The sequence below is a fragment of the Oncorhynchus mykiss genome, chromosome 17 (genome assembly GCF_057628025.1).
Source record: "Oncorhynchus mykiss isolate SJ-2025 chromosome 17, ASM5762802v1, whole genome shotgun sequence".
Classification (NCBI taxonomy): Eukaryota; Metazoa; Chordata; class Actinopteri; order Salmoniformes; family Salmonidae; genus Oncorhynchus; species Oncorhynchus mykiss.
The window spans coordinates 17061281-17068061 of NC_143038.1; the positions used below are offsets into that span (position 1 = coordinate 17061281).

Here is a 6781-nt window from a genome sequence, read left to right on the forward strand (position 1 = left end):
ACACTCCTGGGTGTAACACATTATATCTTTATCAGCCAGTGGAATGAAACAATATGTACCACTTATCCCTAAGAGTAGAGAACCACTGAGATCAGATAGTGGTGTGGGAAGAGACCAGCGAGAGAGCATCACCATCTTCCTCTGGGTTGTATTATTGGCCAGAGGAGGTGATAGCCACATTCCAGAGAGAGGTCTAAGGCCGGGGCCAGAAACAGATGGCTGATAACTTTGGTTTGTTACCAATACTTTAATTAGGTGATAAGCATACATCGTCACATTTTACACACAAATTATATAATCTGATCCCTAACTGGATTGTGGTTAGATTGTCTGCACCAAGATTGGTTGGGGATTCAATCCTTGGTCGAGTCATACCAAAAACTAAACATGGGACCTAATGCCTTTCTGCTTGGCACTCAGCATTAAAGGGATAGTCTGTGATTTTTGCAATGAGATGTATCTGCGTGCAGTTCGAAGGAAGTTGCTAACTAGCATTTCCTCAATTGCTAACTAGCATTAGCACAATGACTGGAAAAGTCTACAGGAACAGCTAGCAAACTATCACTAACTTCTTTCATACTGGACGCAGATACTGGACGCAGATACATAAAAACAGTATCCACGAGTTGATCTCACTCTGGGGAAGTAGATAAAATCCTCTGTGTGTGAACTATTTCTTTAACAAGATGGATTGGGGGTAAAGCCTTGCGACAGACTAGCATCCTGTCCAGCAGGTGTACCTGTACATCAAGCTGCCTCACGCAGTAGAAACAGGAGGAAGGCTCCTGCCACTATGGGCCGTTCTGGCTCAGACAAGGCTTACTCACTTACTAAGCTGGGAGGTGAGGATACTGTGCATTTCATTTAACCTTTTGTGTGTCTTCCGCCAAATATTCTTGTTTGCATGACTTCGTGCAAACAACGAATTAAGCATCTATCCGTTAGAACTTCAATCTCATTTAAAGTTCTGACCTACGTAAGAAAAACTCTTTCCGTTGTCCGTCAACCCCCATAGAAAAACAGTATGCTAAATATCTATTTGGATGATAGAACATTTCCGTCTGAACGCGCCCCATGACAGCTTTATGCAACAGGTGGAATTAAACGTCTAACTAATTTCTATAAATGACTACCTGTTTGGCTTAGTCAAAACTGTAGGGAATCAAGGATTATCTATTCACACATGAATCATACGCTAAATGTGGCTGGTATTGAAATTGCTTGAGAGAGTATAGGGAGCCAAGATGGATGCTGCCCTTCAGCTGTGTAGTGGCAACAAGCCACATGACATGGAAACTGCACCAGTGGAACCAGGTTATGATTTCCTGCTTTTGTGGCACAGAGATGTGGGAAATGGGGGAACACAAGTGATAGGAGGTTCATGACCCGGGAAATGCATCCTCTTAGAATTACCTCATCTTTTCCAGAGACTCTTCAACAACTTTCCCCTCCAGCCAAGAATGATAGACCATGGATAGCGCTGGTCCAGGGCGTTAGTGCTTTTAGAACATGCACTAACGCCGTTGAACAAGAGATAGACCACGACAAACAAAGGACGGCATAATGTCATTACAGCCGTGGCACAAAATAAAGCACAAAAAAAGACACTTCTCCCTTTCCAAGAGACTAGCCCAGTTGCAAATCTACATGTTGAATGACATGACAATCCATTGCAAATGAGCTAAAGTTGAACAAGAGTTAGACACATCATTCACTATTTGGTTCTAGATGAGCACTGCTACCAAATGAGATTGATTGATTATATTATTTCATTATGTATATGAATCATACAGCCAACATTCAAGACAACTTCTTACTGCAGGGTCAGTCAGAGGAGTGAAATCTCGGTGTGCCCAGCTGTGCACCCTTGGGCAGGACACTCCATCTGAATTCCTTTGGTTCTCTTGGTTCTAAGCCAGCTGTGTAAATGGCTAATGTGTCGAAACAGTAAGTGATCTGAATAAAATACAACTGGGAGCCCGTATCAGCAATGCAAGGAAAGCTTGTCGCTGTGTAACTCATCCTTACCAAAAACAATACGTATTACTAATGCTTTCAAGGTGCTATAGGCCCCAATTGAGGTTAGGAAGGACAAAACATCAACCCAACACAGTCTTTGCTGTGCTTCTACCTCACTGGACAGATATTGAGTTAGGGCACTTAGGGGCAAATCATGGAAACAAATGTGTATCAAGTATCCAGGGGAGAATTGGGAAAGAGTAAAACTATTTGGGGCTACTGCTGCCGCGCATGGTTCTCGCCCACTCCCAAGGGGTCTGTCATTTCCGCTAGTTCTGTTCGGGCTTAGATAACAGAGAGTACAGTATGCTATCAACTATTTGGCTTCAGTTATGCCCCAGTCCAAACATTGGCGTATGTTTTGTTCTATTTTCCTTAATCTACTCAGTGTTATTTCCTAAATACTCATAGTATCACCTTATGGATGAAAAGATGGAACTGAATAACACAATGAAAATGACTAAACTATTCCTACTAATTTCAAGAAATTCCATCCTTTTAAATGGCCTGGTATTTTAGACACAAAAACAGCACTGGGGAGACTACAAGACAAATGGCTCAGTCTCTATGTATTCTCTGTCTTTGGTCCCTAAAATAAGAACGTCAATTCCTTTCAGCCTAACAAACACAGCTGTGGAAACATGCTTGCCATGGCTGAGATGTTTGAAAGTCCTACTGAGGGGGAGGTGGCCCAAGCATGTCCAGTTGGCTGACCACTCCCAAAACAATGTATACACCATCACCCAACCATTTATTTTTTACTTTTACATTTTAGTCAACGCTTGTATCCAGAGCGACTTACAGGAGCAATTATAGTTATGTGCCTTGCTCAAGGGCACTTTGGCCGATTTTTGACCGGCTCAGATATTCAAACCACCGACCTTTAAGTTACTGGCCCAACGCTCTTTACTGCTAGGCTACCAGCAGCACGCACGTGCACAACCACACACATACACACACACACACACACACACACACACACACACAGCGGCCTTCACCTGTCACCCCTGTGGTGGCAGCTGTCCCCCAGCCTTCCCCCCCTCCCTCCCTCCACTCCCCCATTCCCCTCCTCTTTTACTGACCATCGCCTGCCCTGATAGAAAACAGGATACCACCCTCTCCACCACCTGTTTCACTATAACACATGCTGTTGTGTCCATTTCGAATAACAGCCCCAAACACACCAGGTATCAGTTTATGTCATGACATCCATTGTCTTTTTAATAATTGATTCTTAAGATGCCTCTAAGACAGGACTATCTATCTCGAACAAGTAGAAGATTTTAAAAGCAGTTTGTAGTTAAAAAGGGCCAGTGGGTAAAATGGCCGTTTGCTTACAGTGGAGGGGACATGCAGTATCTGTGCAGTTTGAGCATGACTGTTTTATCAGTCATTTGACTGGATGAGCATATAATGTAAAGGAGAGTTTGGGGAAAATGGAGCCTGAAGGTCAATTCAAGACAGAACTCTGAAAATAATATCTCTTTAACACAACTGATGTATTTATTGTGAAACCATCAGGGCACATATAAATAATTGTTCCACTGCTCCCTGAACAAATGACACTCATTGAAAGGGATGCCTTGGTTTTATGCACCTGCTACACAGTGAACTCAATTGACATGAGAGGCTAATGCAACAACATTGGTGTAGCTGCACGGACACGCAAACTGAGAAAAACAAAAGACAAAAAAGAACAACCTAAAGATACTGAAAAATATGTCGGTTTAGGATATGCCGTGATATCATCATCTTGTAATTTGCAGGGCTGAACACATCATTTGGAAATCAAATATGATGTCATATTTTGATGTACTATTTTGTCTGTGTCTGTTGGTAGGAACCTGAGTGATTAAAGGCCTTTACACTATCTTCACCCATATTATAGGTTCAGTGAGACACAAACGTTCCACATGTGACTGCACACTGTATGTGTACAAGGCTAAGTTGGAAACTCATTCAAATGTTGGTCCAATTTTAAACTAACAACAAGTTTTAGAGCTTATAAAGATGCTTTAATGCGTCTTGTGTTTGTGTATGTGTGTGTATGTGCTTGCATTCGTCCATGTGTGTGATATTAGACAGATGGATAGGTTGTGTGTGTGCATGCGTGCTTGTGTCTTTCTGCATTCACAAACTGTGAAGTATTTTCTCATTGCAAAGGGACCCCGCCCTTTCAGACAAGGCTGAGTGGGGAAGGCAGACACTAGGTCTGCATACAGCAAATGGTCTTAAGAAAAGAGCCTGCTCCATCAAGCAAAACCTAATAGGAAAATGCACTAGAGTGCCACACTTAATTGCCACTATGCCATGCAAAGCCTGATCAAACACACTTCCGGAGAACCATTAAAACCCCAAATAACTTGAACCAAACATTTCACTTAAGCCGTGTTGTTTAGAAAAAAATACTGATTCAGTAATATGAAGTCCCATAGAATAACCACAGTGTAATTAAATTACAGGTCTTAGGGTTATTAAAAATCCTTTATATCCTATGCCACCTTTAACAGTGCATGTTTTCCTTTGTTTTTCACAGTGGATATTTGACAACTTCAGTTCCCACTGTGGCTGACAATCAGGTAAGCACAGTGTGGCCATGCTAACATGCCACCACTGGAACTAGGAAGTTATTGACTTCATTCATTGCTATATGGAGTGGAGTGGTTGCTTGAAAAATAGATGCTTGCAGTAGCCTAGGCCTATAGCTTCACTACTATAGAACCCGAGTTTTTTGCTCAGTAAAATCCCTTTGTATAACCTACTCTTCTCCCTCATTGCTCGCATTTTAAATGTTGTTTGAGTCCTTCTGTGACTGGGACATTGAGGACTCGACTCGACCAGGTCGCATTAGTGCTGCAACGTTGGGCTGTTTTTATGCTGAAGAGTCCTCTGCATCACGACAAGAAGGCCGCATGTAGCATCAACCGCAAATATTTACAGTCCACCAAATAAAAACTGTCTTGGAGACACAAACGACATGTTGACGAGATACATGTAAAGTATTTGATCATTAGCACATACTAAAGAAAACCAGGAAGGTGACGCTTCATGTCTTTGAAGTTATGTTTTGAGGAAGAGCCGACCACTTACGTTTTGATAGTTACTGTATCATCATCGCATCATGCAATTAAATATTGTAGCTGCCAACGTAATATTAGCCTTCTGCGGCCATTTCAACAACCGATACACTTCACCTAAAATGAGTAATATTGTCTATATCAATAACCCAAAATCATCAATCAACAACTACGCACCACGTAAACCAAGGACCATAAAATGGGGGGATTTTTTGTTATTGTGTACAACCTAACTCAAACATAATGTTAATGCCACAGTTAGCCTGTCTTTCGAACTGTACAGAATAAACAAACGTGCTAAATCATTGCCCTCGCAGCATCACCCTGGGCTACCTTCCGCGCAGCGCCACAGATCCGCACGACCACGCCTGTTTGCATCCATTCTACTCTACCGTTATTCCACCCATAATGGAAGTCACAGAACACCATGGAAATCGATATCAGACACTATACAAATGAAATATAATCAAAATTGCGCATAATGTATAAAATATGCCTTTAAATAAAGGTATTTCTGATATGAACAGTAGGCCACCAACATCAACATGTCTAATGGTGTTAATTGCGCAGGCCTATGAAAAAAAAACAAGGACCGACAAAAAATAGTTTAAATCGTATGCCTACATACGTGAGTCACGATTTCATATTTGCTTGATTTCAAAATTTTCCATCATCTCCCAGTAAGTTTAGGTAACCTATTTGCTTTGTAGCCAATCTGTGTAACTGTCTAACCTCGGCAAAAAATACAACACAACTGGCAATGTGATGAGATAAACTCGTCTGTTTGAAATAACACATTTATTTGACTTACCAATCAAATAATAAGGAACGAACTTCACCTCCTTGAGAGTCCGCAACGGGCAAACGAGAGGCTGGGCAACAAGAGCTGGGAGTGACTGGGAGAATCCGCACTGCCGCCCCCAAATCCAGCAAAAACTGTAGTGCTGCACTGAATTTCGAAGGGGCGGGGATTATAGAGAGCGAAGTAAACCTATCGCCGAGGACTGGCCTACACCATTAAAAAAATAAGCTATATTTGATATTGATTATGTTAAAAAAAAATATATATATATATATATATATTGCATAGTTTAGCCTACATCAACATATATGTCCTTTAGTTAGAAAATGTTCCTTCTGTACACTAAATGTGTGTCACTTTGTGGCTTTAAGATGTGTCATTTCCAGATTTAATGTAAGACTGCAGGCCCTAAAGACACTGAGGCTATCGAAGATAATTACATCTGTGAGTCATATTTACAGTACAACACATTTTCTACACCTCAATTGTACATGTGAAAAGTTAACTTGTAATATTCTATTTCATTCATTGCTTGTAAAAGGACAGGGTGTGTCATGATTCTGACTGGCCCTCATCTTGTTCATCCATTGTGCACGCTTATCAATAATGCATTGCAGTCATACACAGGACGTCATAATGGATCTTCAGAAGGACCTCTGATCTACAGTGCCTTCAGAAAGCATTCATACCCCTTGACTTATTCCCAATGTTGTTGTGTTACAGCTTGAATTCAAAATGGATTCAATGCATTTTTTTCTCACCCATGTATACACAATATCCCATAATCACAAAGTGAAAACATGTTTTTAGACATTTTTGCAAATTTATTGAAGATGAAATACAGAAATATCTCATATACAGGTGACGATTACAGCTAAGCTTT

General features: G+C 41.1%; 1 protein-coding gene across 1 annotated transcript in view; it reads right to left on the reverse strand.

Moving 5' to 3' along the window:
• The window catches only part of LOC110493814 (spectrin beta chain, non-erythrocytic 1), an 87533-nt gene extending 81479 nt beyond the window's left edge, over positions 1 to 6054 (reverse strand). Inside the window, exon 1 of the mRNA XM_021568314.3 lies at positions 5908 to 6054. The gene's annotated coding sequence lies outside the window, so the exon portion shown is untranslated. The remainder of the gene's footprint in view (positions 1 to 5907) is intronic.
• Between the last annotated feature and the right edge of the window lie 727 nt (positions 6055 to 6781).